Source organism: Rhincodon typus, chromosome 35 (genome assembly GCF_021869965.1).
Source record: "Rhincodon typus isolate 14 chromosome 35, sRhiTyp1.1, whole genome shotgun sequence".
NCBI lineage: Eukaryota > Metazoa > Chordata > Chondrichthyes > Orectolobiformes > Rhincodontidae > Rhincodon > Rhincodon typus.
The window spans coordinates 25,049,323-25,067,188 of record NC_063366.1 but is presented as its reverse complement, the minus strand read 5'-3'; positions in this window follow the sequence as shown (position 1 = coordinate 25,067,188).

Genomic DNA, 17,866 nt, shown 5'->3' with positions numbered 1-17,866 from the left:
CTCTGTTTCAGCCCCTCTGTTTCAGCCCCTCTGCATCAGCCCCTTTGTTTTTCCCACTCTGTTTCAGCCCCTCTGTTTATCGCACACTGTTTCTGCCCCTCATGTATCTCGCCCTCGGTTTCTCACACTCTGTTTCAGCCCCTCTGTTTCGCGCACTCTGTTTCAACCCCTCTGTTTTTCACACACTCTTTCTGCCCCTCTGTTTCTCGCACTCTGTTTCAGCCCCTCTGTTTCTCGCACTCTGTTTCTGCCCCTCTGTTTCTCGCCCTCTGTTTCTCGCACTCTGTTTCAGCCCCTCTGTTTCACACATTCTGTTTCAGCCCCTCAGTTCCAGCCCCTCTGTTTCAGCCCCTCTGTTTCAGCCCCTCTGTTTTTCACACACTCTTTCTGCCCCTCTGTTTCTCGCACTCTGTTTCAGCCCCTCTGTTTCTCACACGCTCTTTCTGCCCCTCTGTTTCTCACACTCTGTTTCATACCCTCTGTTTCTCACACTCTGTTTGAGACCCTCTGTTTCTTGCACTCTGGTTTCTCGCACTCTGTTTCAGCCCCTCTGTTACTCGCACTCTGTTTCAGGACCTCTGTTTCAGCCCCTCTGTTTCTCACACTCTGTTTCTCGCACTCTCTTTCAGGCACTCTGTTTCAGCCACTCTGTTTCTCTCACTCGGTTTCAGCCCCTCTGTTTCTCACACTCCCTTTCAGGCACTCTGTTTCAGCCCCTCTGTTTCTAGCGCTATGTTTCTCTCACTCTGTTTCTCACTGTTTCTCACACTCTGTTTCTCACCCTCTGTTTCTACCCCTCTGTTTAAGCTTTCCTGTTTCTACTTCTCTGTTCTGTTCCCTCTGTTTCGCACCCTCTTATTCTTCCCCTCTTTTTCTGCCCCTCTGTTACTGCCACACTGTTGCTGACCCTCTATTTCTCCCTCTGTGTTTCTGCCCCTCTACTTCTGCTCCACTCTTTCTGCCCCTCTGAATCACGCATCTGTTTTGCACCCACTGTTTCTTGCCCTATGCTTCTGCCCCTCTGTTTCTGTCTCTCTGTTTCTCACGCTGTGTTTCAGCCCCCTGTTTCACACCCTCCATTTCTCTCACTCTTTTTCTTATGCTCTGATTCAGCCACACTGTTTCTGCCTCCCTGTTTAGCACCCTCTGTTTTGTGCCCTCAATTTCTTTACCTCTGTTTCTGCCACTCTGTGTCTGCCACTCTGTTTCTTGCCCTCTCTTTCTGCCCCTCTGTTTCACACCCTATATTTCTCATACTCTGTTTATTACACTCTGTTTTGCACCCTCTGATTCTACCCCTCTATTTCTCACACTCTGATATTGCCCCTCTGTTTCTCACCCACTGTTTCCCCCCCTCTGTTTCTCACCCTCTGTTTCACACTGTCAGTTTTTGCCCCTCTGTTTCTGCCAGTCTGTTCCCACCTCTCTGTTTCACGCCCTCTGTTTCTGCCTCTCTGTATCTTTCCCTTTGTTTCTGCCGCTCTGTTTGTGCCCCTCTGTTTGTGCCCCTAAGTTTCACACCCTCTGTTTCTGCCCCACTGATTCACACCCTCTGTTTGGGTACCTCTGTTTCTCAGCCTCTGTTTCACACCCTACCTTTCTCACCCTCTGTTTCTCCCACTCTATTTCAGCCAGTCTGTTTCTACTCCTCTGTTTCACACACACTGTTTTGCACACTCTGTTTCTGCCTATCTGTTTCTGTCCCTCATTTCTGTCACTCTGTTTCACATTCGCTGTTTCTCACCCTCTCTTTCGCACCCTCTGTTTTTGCCCCTCTGTTTCTCAACCTCTGTTTCTCACTGTCTGTTACTGCCACTCTGTTTCTGACACTCTGTTTATCCCCCTGTGTTTCTTACTCTCTGATTCTACCCTGCTGTTTCTGTCCCAGTGTTTAGCGCCCTCTGTTTCGTGCCCTCACTTTCTTGCCCTCTGTTTCTGCCCCTCTGTTTCTAGCCCTCTGTTTCTCACACTCTGATTCTGCCCCTATCTTGCTTCGCCACTGTTTCGCACCTTCTGTTTCTCCCCCTCTATTTCTGCCACTCTGTTTCACATCCTCTGTTTCTCATCCGCTGTTTCTGCCCCCTGTTTAACCCCTTCAGTTTCTCCACCTCAGTTTCTCATCTTCTGTTTTGCACTGTCTCTTTCTGCCCCTCTCTTTCCATCCCTCGGTTTCCATCCATCAGTTTCACTCCCTCTGTTTCTGCCCCTTTGTTTCTTTCCCTCTGTTTCTGCCCCTCTCCTTCTCTCCTTCACTTCCTCGCCCTCTTTTTTTTGCCCTCTGTTTTGCACACTCTGTTTCTGCCCTGCTGCTTCCTGCCCTCTTTTTCCATCCCTCTGTTTCGCACACTCTGTTTGTGCCCCTCTGTTTATTTCCCTCTGTTTCTGCCCCTCTGTTTGTGCCCCTCTGTTTCTGGCCCGCTGTTTCTGCCCCACTGTTTCGCACCCTCTGTTTCACAGCTTCTGTTTCCCACCCTTTGTTTCTCACCCTCTGTTTCGCACCCTCTATTTCTGCACCTCTGTTTCTGCCCCTCTGTTTCGCACTCTCAGTTTCTCACCCACTGTTTCACACACTCTGTTTCGCACTCTCTGTTCCTCCATGTCTGTTTCACACCATCAGTTTCTCACACTCTGTTTCTCACGCTCTGTTTTGCACTGTTTGTCTCTGCCCCTCTTTTCTGCCCCTCTGTTTCTGACACTCTGTTTCTCACCCTCTGTTTCTGCCCCTCTGTTTCGCCCCCTCTGTTCCTACCAAACTGTTTCTCAACTTTTGTTTCTCATACTAACCCTGACCCTAACCCAAAACCTAAAACTAACCCTAACCCTATCCCTAAGCATAACACGAACCCAACACCTAACCCTAACTCTGACCCTGATGCTGACTCTGATTCTGACACTGACCCTGACACTAACATAACCCTAATCCTAATGCTAACCCTATCCCTAAACCTGACCCAGACCCTGACCTTAACCCTAACCCGAACCCTAAGCCTAACCTGAACCCTAATACTAACCCGAACCCTAGACCTAACCCTAACCCTAAATCTAACTCTATCCCTAACCTTAACCCTAACACTAACCCTAACCCTAACCCTAACCCTAACGCTAACCCTAACACTAACCTTAACCCAAACACTAACCCTAACCCTAACTCTATCCCTAAACCTCACCCTAACACTAATCCTAACCCTAACCCTAATTCTAGTCCTAACCCTAACCCTAACCCAAACACTAACCCTAAATCTAACTCTATCCCCAAACCTAACCCTAAACCTAATCCTAACCCTAACCCAAACCCTAACCTGAACCCTAACCTGAACCCTAATCCTAACCCGAACCCTAACCCTAACCCATACACTAACCCAAACCCTAACCCGAACACAATATTACAAGCGTGGCTGAACTAAAATTCCATAAAGCTGCAGCTTAACTTGTCTATCCTTATACCTAATGTTCCTTGCATTGAAGGCAAGCATGCCATAGGTTGTTTTTACAAACTTATCTACCTGCACAGCCACCTTCACTGATCTGTGGACTTGCACACCCAGATTCCTCTGCATATCAGTAATCCTGAGGCTGCTGCCATTCACTGTATAATTTCCACCTGAAATTGAGGTTGCAATCTTGCCAGCTCTGTAGCCCATGCCAGTCACTTGGGGTGCCTGGAACACAAGTTTTTCCCTTCCACAGCGTACACATTTGTTTGGATTAAATTCCATCTGCCATTTTTCTGCCCGTGCCTCCAACTGATCAACATCCTGCTGTAACCTCTGACAATCCTCCTCACTATCTGCAACTGAACCACTCTTTGTATGGGTGATTGGAGTCCAGAGCGAATTCTGTTAAAGACAGAGTCTGCAAGCACTGATACAGCTGCACCGGTATCAACCTCCATTAGAATCGGGTGATCACTTAACCAGATGCTTATTTTGATTAGCTATGATTTGGTTGATGCTAAGCAATTTAACTGTTCCAAACCAGATGTATGTGGACTTTCCAGGGTGTGCACTCTCCTGGATACCAGCCTGTGAGTTCTCCTAATCAATCTAGGCCGAGTGAGATTCTTTGGCTGTCTCGAGTCCGTATGTTGGCAACAACTGCATTGGCTTGCCAGCCTGGATCCTGAAGAAAATATTAACTATTTGGCTGAGGCTTTGCATTAGGGTTTTGCTGTGGGCTGACATAGAGCCCCTCTGTTCAGGATATGTCTTGAGTGAAGGAATGCAATTGCTTTCACTCAAGTGGTGTCCCCCAAGCTCAGTCAAGGTATACACTTCCACCGGCATACTCTGTAACTCATATGCTCCACTTGCTGCATTTTCTAATGACAAAGCCAGTTGTAGTCCCTGTTTGAAGTCCAGTTGGGCTTCAGCTGGTAGGCACTTCTGCATGGTTACATCCTTAATCCCATGTACCAAACAGTCTCTCAACATCTCATTTAGGGTTAAACCAAAGTCACTCATCAAAATTCCTGACATGGATTCTCTTGGTTTTCAAACTGCTGAGTAAAACTGATCATGTCTCAGAATTAGAGGATTTTTGGGTCATAATATTCCTTAAATAAATCTGTCAACACTTGAAAGGTTTTAGTATCTAGCGCCTCATGGAAGGTTAGGCTCCTGTTAACCAAAAGAACTGCAGATCCACAAGCTGTCAGAGAATTTTTCCCAGGGATGGGGAATTGAAAACTAAAGGACATAGGTTTAAGGTGAGAGGGGAAAAATTTGAGCAGGACCTGAGGGGCAATTTCTTCACGCAGAGTGGTGTGTATATGGAATGTGCTGCCAGAGAAAGTGGTTGCGGCAGGTACAATAGCAACATTTAAAAAACATTTGAATCGGTACAAGGAGGGGAAGGGTTTAGAGGGATAGGGAGCAATTTCAGGAACTTGGAACTAACTAGCTGAGTGAGCACCATGGTCAACATGCACCAGTTTGGGCCAAGGGGCCTATTTTCATGCTGCATTACTCTATAACACTAATTACTTGTTGCTTTTCATCTGCCCCAATGTCATTTGCCCAGAAGAAGTAATGCATTCTTTCCACAGGCTGGGCCCTGTCTTCGACAGCAGGATCAAATGGGTCAAGCTTCTCAAATAATGGGATGATGCCAGAAATGCTTATCCCAAATCAAAGGCGACTGTTGTGAGTGAATTTCTTCAGAATTGTATTTTTTTCTCTCATCGCCACTGAAATAACTCCACAGAGGCTGGTATCTTGTGACCAAGTCACCCTTTATTTACAGACGCTTAGCACTTGATACCAGCCTGACTTCCTTGGAGACAGCTTTCAGACTGAACAGAACCTGACACTCCTCTATATATCTATCACCCAGGGCTCCCTGATTAGACCAGATTAACAGCCCTAATCAGGAACTCATATTCTATGATGTCTACCTGGCTGACCTCATTACAATCACTGCAGTGGCCATAAAGTTGACACTTTAGTAATGTTTGCCAGTGGAAAAATTGATCATTTTCTGGAGACTGGGCACTGTCCGAGTCTGACCACATAGCCTTGTACGTATGGAGAAACAGTGTCAGAACAAGTGTGCCTCAGGCATAGTCGATCTGCTCGGGAGGGATCATCTGATTTGCAGCCGGAATTTAGAACGTGTTTTGTTCTGATCCTTGGACGGATCAATGTACACAGCTTCATTTGTGACTGTAAGCATCATACCAGTAAACTTTTTGCAGTTTTCATTGGTAATGCAGTTTTCTTTAACAAAGAATGTTGGATATGTAGGGAGAACAGTGAATTGTGACGATGATGCTGAGCAATTTCAGAGAATTATTGACACATTGACCAAATGGGCAGACACATGGCACAGATGAATTTCAATGCAGAGAAATTTGAGGTAGTGCATTCTGATAAAAGAAACACAGAGAATGGTACAACTTTCAGGGAAGCACAGGAGCAGGAAAGCAAGGAAGTGATGTCACATCACTACAAATCATTGGTCAGACCACTTTTGGAATATTATGTTCAATTCTAGTCACCTCATTTAAGGAGGGTGTTGGAATCCTGGAGAGAGCTCAAAAAGGATTTCAGAGACAGTACAAGGAAAGATTAGAGAAGTTGGGCATATTCTCCTCAGAGCAGAGAAGATTAAGAAATGTTCAAAATTACGACCAATTTTGACAGCGTAAAGAAGGATATTTTGTTTCCATTTGTTGGTAAGTTGGTAACTAGGGGTAAAAATTTCAAGATTGTCAGTGAGAGAGCTAGGAGTGAGATGAGGAGAAACTTCTTTACTCAGAGAGTTGTTAAGATTTGGAATGCGCTCCCTGGAGAGTGGTGGAGGCAGATTCCATAGGAGGTTTCAAAAGAGAGCTGGATATATATTTGAAAGCAATGAATTTAGAGAGCTACAGAGATACGGTTGGAGAGTTGGACTAGCTGAGAAGTTCTTTTGGGAGCTGCAGAGACAATGAGCTGAATGGCCTATACTTTAAAATTGTATGATTCTACTATTCAATTCCAATTGTTAGAACTGCCTTAGGTTATTGAAGTCCAGAGACAATCCAATGGATCAGGAAAAGTGGGAGTAAAATCCTACAAGGCTGAGAAATGGAAAGGATTAGCAAGAGAGAAGTGTGAGCAATAGAGAGGGGTGGAAGGAGAAACAAAGGAAGTGAGGGCAAGAGGAAGAGAGTAAAGTAAAGAGGAGATGAAGGAAAGGAGGAAAGAGTGAGAGTGGCATGTGAAAGCATTGCATTAGGAGGATAACAAAAGAGAAAGTGATTAAACAAGAAAAAAGCAAGAGAGAGACAGAGTGCGAAGGAGAGTGAGTGTGAACGAGAGAGAGGGAGAGGGAGGGAGATTTAGGCTTAGACTGTGAAAGAGGGACAGAGAAGGAGGGAGTGAATGTGAAAGAAAGAGAGAGAGGGAGGGAGATTGAGTGTTAACAAGAGATAGAGAAAGGGAGAATGAATGTTAACAAGAATGGATGAGGAAGACAATGGGAGAAGAGTGAGAGAAACCGAGTTGGAGTGATCGAGAGGATACAGAAAGCAGATATGAGACTGTGGTTAGAAGAGTAAATGAAAGAGGGAGAAGATGAGTTGGAGAGAGACAGAGTGAACAGGAAAATAAAATTGCACAAGAATTGAAGAGGAAGTGAGAGAAGAAATGGGAAAAACCAACACAGAGGGAAAAATTCAATGCATGGCCATAACTTACCCACAAACATGACCTCGTGACTAACACCCGATCTTCCTCCCAATTGCGCAGATGAGTAATTTACTTAGTTCTTCACAAATGACGGGTGTGTTGGCATTTTATCGCTTATAGTTATTTCAAGAAGTGAGAATTGTTGAGGAAGAAATGACTTTGCTGCTGATTGCTACAGTGCTGCAGATTTTGCAAATATTAACTGGTAAGATGTGTTTTATATATTCTACATTGTTAACAATTAGAAGATTTTTGATGGAGGGTGACTTCTTTGTTACAGAGTCATAGAGACATACAGCATGGAAACAGACCTTTTCAACTAGTCCAACTAGTCCATGCTGACAATGCTCCCAAATTAAACTAGTCCCACTTGCTTATATTTGGCCCATATCCCTTCTATTTGTTTACTTATCCAAATATCTTTTAAATGTTATAACTGCTGTTGCATTCACTACTTCCTCTGGCAGTTCATTCCATGAACAAACCACTCTCTGTGCAAAAAAGGTTGCCCCTCATGTTCTTTTTAAAACTTTCTCCTCTCACCTTAAAAATATGACACTTGTTTTGAACTCCACCACCATCGGGAGAAGCCCCTTTCTATTCACCTTATCTATGCCCCTCATCATTAACTTTTGTTTCTAATTCTGGACACCACATTTTAAGTATGTGAGGATCCTTGCGACTGCACAGAATAGAGAGCCCAGTATGGTTCCAGGGAGAGTCAGCTTTTGATGACAAGGTTAGGCTGGAAAAGCTGAGAATGTCCTCAGAGCAAAGTGATTGATGGAGATTGACAGAGGGGTCTCTACAAGATTATGACGGGTTCAATCGAGTGACAAGGAAAAACCTTTTCTCTTTAGCTGGCAGTAGAAGGACTTGTGTTTCGGGGCTTGAGCAGGAGAAGGTGAGGACAGCAGTTTGAAAGTAGGGAGTAGATTGATCTGGATGTCCACCCACAGGAGCTCATGGAGTGGAGGCAATCAATCATTTCAAGTGGAATCTAAATTGGTATATGAGAGTGGGAAAGTTGGCCTGACTGGAGTTTTTCCAAGGATAGCAAGCACACACTCAGTGGGCTGACTGACTTCTCTAAGTGTGAGATTTGAACAAAGGACAAAGAACAAAGAAAATTACAGCACAGGAACAGGCCCTTCGGCCCTCCAAGCCTGCGATGATCCAGATCCTCTATCTAAACCTGTTGCCTATTTTCCAAGGATCTGTATCCCTCTGCTCCCTGCCCATTCATGTATCTGTCTAGGTACATCTTAAATGACGCTATCGTGCCCGCCTCTACCACCTCCACTGGCAACGCGTTCCAGGCACCCACCACTCTCTGCGTAAAGAACTTTCCACGCATATCTCCCTTAAACTTTTCCCCTCTCACTTTGAAATCATGACCCCTAGTAATTGAGTCCCCCACTCTGGGAAAAAGCTTCTTGCTATCCATCCTGTCTATACCTGTCATGATTTTGTAGACCTAATCAGGTCCCCCCTCAACCTCCGTCTTTCTAATGTAAATAATCCTAATCTACTCAACCTCTCTTCATAGTTAGCACCCTCCATATCAGGCAACATCCTGGTGAACCTCCTCTGCACCCTCTCCAAAGCATCCACATCCTTTTGGTAATGTGGCGACCAGAACTGAACGCAGTATTCCAAATGTGGTTGACCCAAAGCCCTATACAACTGTAACATGACCTGCCAACTCTTGTACTCAATACCCCGTCCAATGAATGAAAGTGTGCCGTATGCCTTCTTGACAACTCTATCGACCTGCGTTGCCACCTTCAGGGTACAATGGACCTGAACACCCAGATCTCTCTGTGCATCAATTTTCCCCAGGCCTTTTCCATTTACCGTATAGTTCACTCTTGAATTGGATCCTCCAAAATGCATCACCTCGCATTTGCCTGGATTGAACTCCAGTTTCCATTTCTCCGCCCAACTCTCCAATCTATCTATATTCTGCTGCACTCTCCGACAGTCCCCTTCACTATCTGCTACTCCACCAATCTTAGTGTCATCTGCAAACTTGCTAATCAGACCATCTATACCTTCCTCCAGATCATTTATGTATATCACAAACAACAGTGGTCCCAACAAGGATCCCTGTGGAACACCACTGGTCACAGTTCTCCATTTTGAGAAACTCCCTGTCTCCTGTTGCCCAGCCAGTTCTCTATCCATCTAGCTAGTACACCCTGGACCCCATGTGACTTCACTTTCTCCACCAGCCGACATGGGGAACCTTATCAAATGCCTCACTTTGCTATTTTTTAATTTAAATTACAGCTTTTAATTCTAGACTTATACTCAGTCTGGGAGAGGAAAGTTTTTGTTGCTCCTGTCATGGAGTGATAACTGGAATATTTCAGTGGCGTACATTCCTTACCTGCTAACAGCTACTAACTTGTATATTGAAAACATGCATTTCAAATAGCTACTGGATGATCTTTGGGTTTTGGTTCCAGTCAGCTGCAAGATAGCTTCTTTCTGTCCCTCTTCTGTCTCTCTTTCTGTCTTGCTATCTCACTCTTGTTCTCTCCTTCTTTCTTTCCCTATCATGGAATCATAGAACCATACAGTACAGAAGAGGCCATTTGGCTGATCAAACCTGCCAAAAATATATTACTGGTTGGTACCTACATTAGTCCCACTTGCACACACTAGGCTCACAAACACTTTTACTCTCTTTTACTGCCTCTTACTCATCCATGTTCCTTCTTTCTCTCCCTCTTTCTCTCCAAGCATTTTTCCCTCTTTCTCTTTCACCTTCGCTCCCTCTCTCTTTCATTCTCTCTTCCTCTTTCTCTTTGTCACATCTCTCTCTCCTTCCCTCAGAACTTGATGTTGTTAATTCTCTCCTGTTTGTTGTCGTTCTTCTCCTTTTCTTCTCTTTCCGTCTTTCCCTCCTTTTCAAAGCCTTCCTTTGAATGAACATTTACATTTTTTGTAGAAAAGCTGATGTTTTAAAAATAAATCCAATCAAAGTGATCAGGACTTCCTCCAAGCCTGTAAGCCATGGCTTTTCAGAAGTTCAGTGGAACCAAAAGGAGGAATGAATTTGGAGGAGAGGTAGGAAGAATCTGGAGGTGAACAAAAGTGCAAGTCTGGGATTTGGGGATTATGGGAACAGTCAGAGAGACTGGGAGGGGTGAACTATCTTTAGCGAGCAGTTGGGATTTCATGGGTGGTTTTCATGAGGGAGCTTCAATATCTCAAGAAAGTGATTGGTCAGTCTGATGGGATTATGGCGTACCTTTAACTTTGTTCACTCATGGTTTGCAGGTATCACTTGTTTGGTCTTGTATTTACAGCCTGTTTCTAGTTGCCTCCTTGAGAAGGTGGTAGTGAGCTACCTTCTTGAACCGCTGCAATCCATGTGTTCTAGGTAGACCCACAATGTCCTTAGGGATGGAATTCCAGGATTTTGACCCACTGATAGTGAAGGAATAACAATATATTTCCAAGTGACTGGCTTGGAAGGAAAGGTGCACAGAGTGGTGTCACCATGTATCTTCTGCCCTTGACCTTCTAGATGGAAGTGGCCATGGGTTTAGAAGGCGCTGTCTAAGGAGCTTTGGTGAATTTCTGCATTAGATCTTGTATTTACTGCCATGCTTACCTGGTCTGGCCTACACGTGACTCCAGACCCACAGCAATGTGGTTGACTCTGAACCGCCCTCGTGGCAATTAGGGATGGACAATAAATGCTGCCTGGTCATCGATGCCCTCGTCCCGGGAATGAGTAAAAGATTTGGTGCACACTGCTGCTGTCGAATGTCTGTGTTGGAGGGAGTGTATGTTTGTAGATGTGGTGCCGATCAAGAGAGCAGCTTTGTGCAGGATGGTGTCAAGCTTCTTAAAGTGTTGTCGGAACAACTCTCATTCAGGCAAGAGGGGAGTATTCCATCACCCTTACATTCTATCACTGTATTTATTTGGCTAGTACGTTCAATTACTGTGCAGTGGTAATGCCAGGATGTTGTGAATGCAGGATTCTGTGACGGTAAAGCCATTGGATGTGAAGGGGGTGTGGTGTTATTTTCTCTTATTGGAGGTCATCATTGCCTGACATTTGTGTGGCATGAATGCTACTTAGCACTTTTCACACCTGGATATTACTCAGGTCTTGCTGCATTTGGACAATTCAGTACCTGAGGAGTCAAAAACGGTGCTGTACATTGTACAATCATAGGCAAACATGTCCACCTCTGACCTTATAATGGAGAGAAGGTCATTGATGAAGTAGCTGAAGATAATTGGTTCTCAGGGCACTTCCCTGAGGAACTCCTGCAGAGATGTCATGGAGCTAAGATAACTAACCTCCAAAAAACAGGTTCACTCGAGTGGTTAGGGTCTGGAATGTACTGTCTGAGAGTGTGGGGGTGAAGTAGATTCTCTTGAAGCATTCAAAGGGACTTGGATAGTTATTCAAAAATAAATTAGTTGGATGGTGGGGGGATTCCTGGGCAGAAGGTGGCACTCAGTGAATTTCTCATTTGGAGAGCTGTTCAGTCATGATGGGGTTGGGATGTCCCCTTTCTGGTCCTAAAGAATTCTGTGACTCTGGAGAGAAAGTCAGTCTGTCATATCTAAAGAACGAGAATTTGTATTATGCAATAGTTCACCATGAGGAACTCTGACCATGTGACACTGAGAGGAACTTTCAATTTCACTCATTCCCTGGGGTTTTACTCTGAACGGGGAAGGTTGAAGGTCCATTCCAATCTGACAGGCCTGTGAGTGTTTCTCCTATTCAATCAGAAACTGTTAGACCAGCCAGAGAGTCATTTGTCTGTTAAACAGATAATTTACTTTTCAACCTCAATGTTAAAGATTTCCTGGTAAACTCATAAATTTGTAAGATGATGAGGAACAACAGAAAACCATTCAGCCCCGAACATGAGCCTCCACACTCATTTCAATGATGGCTCATCTGTCCCTTGACTTTTTTGTTTAAATCCCACAATATTCTTAGCTCATGAGACTGGATCCTGAAAGATCCGATTGCAACTCCAACATCAGCAGCATTTTGGGGTGAATAAAACATTTCTAAAAGTCATTTTTAATTCATTTGGCTAAAGTGAAGCAGCCAGCGATTCACACAGATTGGATTGGCTGTATAGGCTTCCCTTTTGTTGTAAATTAGTGAGTATCACACTTAAACAGCCTTGAAAAGCTCAGCAGGTCTGGCAGCATCTGTGGAGAGAAATCAGAGTTAATGTTTCGGGCCCAGTGACCCTTCCTCAGAACTGTTTATTCTGAATTCTCCAAGAACAGGACAGAGTGGTCCTCAACCTATTCTGCCCGAACACCCTTTAATCAGTTTTATATTCACACACGAGATGTAGGTAATGCATTTATTATCTACCCCTTGTGAATGTGGTGGTGAGCTGCCATCCTGAACTGCTGTAGTCTGTAGCAGATAGATCCACAATGCTATTAGGAGGTCTGGCAGCATCTGTGGAGGAGAAAACAGAGTTAACGTTTTGGGTCCGGTGACCCTTCTAAGGACCTGCTGCGCTTTTCCAGCAACTTTGTTTTTGTTCCTGATTTACAGCATCCGCAGTTCTTTTGGTTTTTATGCTATTAAGAGGGGTGATTAATGGTAGGCAATTAGGGATGGGCAGTAATGCTGGCCAGTCAGTGACACCCATATCTTTGAATGAATTTTTTTAAAAAAGCTTTCTAAATTATTTGCTGTGTCTATGTGCTAACCTTCTGTGTTTCGTAAACACGACACCCAGATCCTATTACATTTCTGCAATGTCTCACCATTTTGACATTTCTTTTGTTCTGCCAGAATGTTCAATTTCATATTTTTGCAAGCTCTGTTTTCTCATCTTTACCCGCTCTTGAGGCCCCAGCACCGTTTCCTTTGACACACCACTCATGACATTCTTTCAGCTTGAAAAAGATTCATTGCTTCCTCCTCTCAACTTCCTGTTAGCCAGCCAATCCTCTCTCCAGACCAATTTGTTACTCCATTACACCTCAAGCTTTTATTTTCCACAATAACTTTCCATGTGGCACCTTATCAAATGCCTTTTGGAAATTTGAATGCCATACATTGGCTGCCCAATATCTATATCAGATGTTACTTCCACAAAAAGCTCTAATAAATTGGACAGAAATATTGGATCTTCAAAGCGTATGTGGCACCTGATTGAAACACTTAAATTCCTAATGGGTCTTGACGGGAGGGATCTGGAGAGAATGTTTCCACATTTGGGAGGACATTGAATAAGGGGTCACTTTTTTAAAATCACAGGCCACCGATTTGAAACAGAGATGATGTGACTTTTTTTTTCTCGGAAAGGGTTATGAGTCTTTGGAACTCTCTCCTTGAAAAGGTGTGAAAGCGGAGACCATAAGTAATCTTAAGGCCAAGATGGATAAAATTCTTGCTAAACAAGGAGGTGAAAGGTTTTCGGGGTAGGCAGGAATGTGGATTTGAGATTACAATCAGATCAACCATGATATTATTGAATGATAGAGCTGGCTGGAAGGGCTGAATGACCTTCTCTGACTCCTTGTTTGTGTATCCATTTACCACACAACCAACTCAGTGATGATCCATTCTAGTCACTGTTCCAAAACTAAATGCTTAACTCTGCTTCTGCTTTGACCCCAATGTAAATCCATTAATTTGTTCAGATGGAGGGAAATCCTGCGTCCTATAGTGATGGCAACTAGGCAGAACTCAGCAACAGTACTGCTCTCATTGAGTTTAACACCAATTGTGGATTCTGTAAAATCCCACTTGACTAGGAATTTAGAGTGATGACCATATTTATTTAACACTCAGTCACTGTGGCTTTAGTGACTCCTGTTCAGAACCTGGTAGAATGCTTAGGGAAATAATATCCTGTCAATTATCATGTACGTCATGCTAATAAATACAGGTTGAAGAATGCCTCAAGGACTGGCCTGAGCCATCCTGAACAGACAAACCCATACTGAAACCCTTTTATTTTTGACTACTGCAAATGTGACAGTTTGCGCAAAGTCTGTATCATGCCTATTATGACAAACTGAAGTATTCATCATCCAATCATTGCTGACATAACGGGCAATGAAATGAAATTAAAATTCATGCACAACATTGTTTAATTGTGTGGTAGGTAAAACGTACATGCACACATCAAGTGAAGCTCGAAGATAGACAAAGGAACTGCTGTGTAACTCAATTCCGGTACGAATGCAATCCACATTTGAAAAAATGAAAACATAGTGACAGAGTAAATATGTGAAAAGCATCTCTTTTTTCAATTTGTTTAGACTTTACAATGACCTGAGCTTGTACGGTAAAATATCTGACAAAACGTATGCACTAGCTGTGGAAAATTCATTGATTTAGTGACGAAAGTTGTCTGATTTACAGATGTACATTAATATTATTTCTGGATTACGGATTTCAAAATATTTGCATTTGGGGCTAATTACTTTTCTGAGGACCAGAACAAAAGGTCAGGCAAGCCCTTCCTGAACAGTGACTGAATGCAGATTGTGTCAGAGAGCGGAGACCCCTGGAATATTAAGAGAATTCAATTTTTACTGAGCTGATTTGTGGCAAGTTAGGCAAACATTAGCTTATCTCTGTTTCAGGGTATTCAAGTATTGATTTTAATGTAGAAAACCTAGTGATGGAAAGATTTCAGTGCAGTTCTTAGGAGACCTGCCTCGGGACAGAAACAAATAGTTTCTCATCAAAAAAGGACATTAGAACAGATCAGGGAAAGCGCAGCAACCCTGGGTGTCAAATGTTTGCTTGTGAAAATTTCAAACCCTCTGTAGTTAAATCAAATTCTGTGGGTTATTACGAGGTGAGAAAGTCTAACCTTGCAGTTCTGTGAATATTCATGTAAGAAGACATCACAGTTATTAGGAAAGAACTGGGCAGAATCAGTTAAGTTGAATTTAAAGATTTGACAATAGAGAGGTTATTTCTCCGGATTTGAGTTTCTGCGATGGCAGACATTGGGAAATGGGATGAAACGTGATTTAAGATCTTTCAAACTCTGCTCTGTATTTAGATAGACTCGTTTCTTTTTCTACAGTTGTGCTGTTAAAGAAACCCTGCAGAATTGGTGACTATGTTTCAGCCATCTATCAACATGCTAACTAAAATAATAAAAAGCTATTTGATATATTAAGCCAGGTTTTATTCTGGGATCTGACTTGTCCTGCAGCAACATCAGCTGGGGTCATCACAATCTTTTTTTTCTTGTTCATATGACAAATCTGCCATGTTGGCAATACTGTCAAGCAGTGTGAAATCCCAGAGCATGTCCATAGCTGTTTGATTACGGAAAAGACAGTTGAGAGAATGTCTCAGTGTTTACAGTTATCAGAGATAGTCATCCTTTTCTCCCATCGATACATTTTCTTCACTTTCCAAGTACATGCTTCAAAATTGTAGCAGTCATGCAGTGAGTTTTGTTCGCATTGTACTGTGTAGACAATGTCTTGACATTTACAAAGCAATGCAGTTCCTGAGACATTGTCATCATAAGAAGTAGCAGGGACAAAAACAGAAGTTGCTGGAAAAGTTCAGCAGATCTGGCAGCATCTGTGAAGAAAAAAAAATCACAGTTAATGTCTTGGGTCCGGTGACCTTCCTCAGAACCCCTTCTGAAGAAAGGTCACCGGACCCGAAACGTTAAGTCTGATTTTTTCTTCACGGGTGCTGCCAGATCTGCTGAGCTTTTCCAGCAACTTCTGCTTTTGTTCCTAATTCACAGCATCCGCAGTTCTTTCAGTTTTTATAAGAAGCGGCAGCTTTCCTGTACCTGCAGGTGGGCGCAAACTTAGCTGTGAGCAATTTCTTGTTTCAATTTCCACCTTCACATGTTTCATCTTGAAGCTAGATCTAGTCAAAGATGGGAAACTATCAAGTTTCATCCCTGTGAAACATGTCTCATGGGGTTTTCTCTTTCAGGACGAGGGTGAGACCAGCCTAGCCATAGCTTCAGGAAACAGTGTGCCTACTTCTGTGATACTATGCTGTAATAAAATCAAATTACTGTGGATGCTGGAAATGAGAATGTTGGAAAAACTCAGCAGGTCTGGCAACATCTGTGAAGAGAGAAATAGAGCCAACATTGAGTCCAATATAAATGTTCTTCAGAACTAAAAGGAAGTCTGAAGAAGGGTCACACCAGACTCAAAATGTTCACTTTGTTCCTAACTGTTCTATGATTGTTTGGCGTGATTATATGCCTAGTGTGTTTTGGTTCAGCTAATCCCGTATTATTAATCTGGGATTTCAGTTTATCACATGCACTCTTTTCTATTCAATGTCTTATTCTGTTGATGGAACTGGCTAACGACCTCAACACAACAGGAGGTTTATGTTTTATTACAAATTTGACTTTCGAGGGAAAAGCTAGCAGGTCTGGCAGCATCTGTGAAGACAGAATCAGATTTAACATTACAGGTCCGGTGACACTTCCTCAGGACCTGAAACGTTAACTCTGATTCTCTCTTTACAGATGCTGCCAAACTTGATGAGCTTTTCCAGCAACTTCTGTTTTTGTTCCTGATTTACAGCATCTGCAGTTCTTCTGGTTTTTATTCCAACTTTAGAGGGAGCAGAATTCCAGAACAGCTTTTTAAGCAAGTACGCAGAAGGTCCTACAGGATAAGGAAGGCAATGATGCTGGGTAATTGGTTGAACTAACAGTGGAGGATTATTTTGCAAGCAGTGATCATAACTCTGTTAGCTTCAACAGAAGAGGACAAGAGTGGGCCTGAACTCAAAGTTCTTAACTAGGGGAAGATGATTTTAATAAGATCAGATGTGATTTGGCCAGAGTGGAGAAGGGGTAAATACTTTCAGATAAATCTGTCAGAAGTCATACCACACCAGGTTGTAATCCAACAGGTTTATCTGAAATCACAACCTGACAATAAAGGATATTCTATTCTGATCTATTCTACCTGATGAAGTAGCAGTACTCCGAAAGCTTGTGATTGCAAATAAACCTGTTGGACTATAACCTAGTGTCATGTGACTTCTGATTTTGTCCACCCCAGTCTGACCCTGGCACCTCCACATCAAGGTAAATGTGTGTCAGAGCAATGGGATTCTTTCAAGAGGGAAATAGGAAGAGTATATAATCAACATATTCCCAAAGAAATAAAGTGTGTGACGACAGAAACCAGCAAACCCTGAAGGTTGAGGGATACACAGTTTTGGATAAAGATAAAAAAAGGGAGGTTTATGGCAGAAACAACAGAAGCCCTAGAGGAGTACAGGATGTGTAAGGGGGAACTTAAAAAGGAAATTAGCAGCAAGGGGAAGGCAATGGCCTAGTGCTATTATCTCTGAACTGTTAATCCAGAGACTCGGACCCAAATGGTCTGGGAACCTGGGTTCAAATCCCGCCACGGCAGATGGTAGAATTTGAATTCAAGAAAAGTCTGGAATTAAGGGTTTAATGATGAATATGAAACTGTTGCTGATTGTCATGAAAAATCCATCTGGTTCACTGATGTCCTTTAGGGAAGGAAATCTGCCATCCTTACCTGGCCTGGCCTATATGTGACTCCAGACCCATAGCAATGTGGTTGACTCTTAACTGCCCTCTGGGCAATAAATATTGCCTAGCCAATGACACCTCATCCTGTGGAAAAAAAGGAGGGAAGAATGTAAATTTGGAATTAGTAGAGCTAAATGGAGCCACAAAATA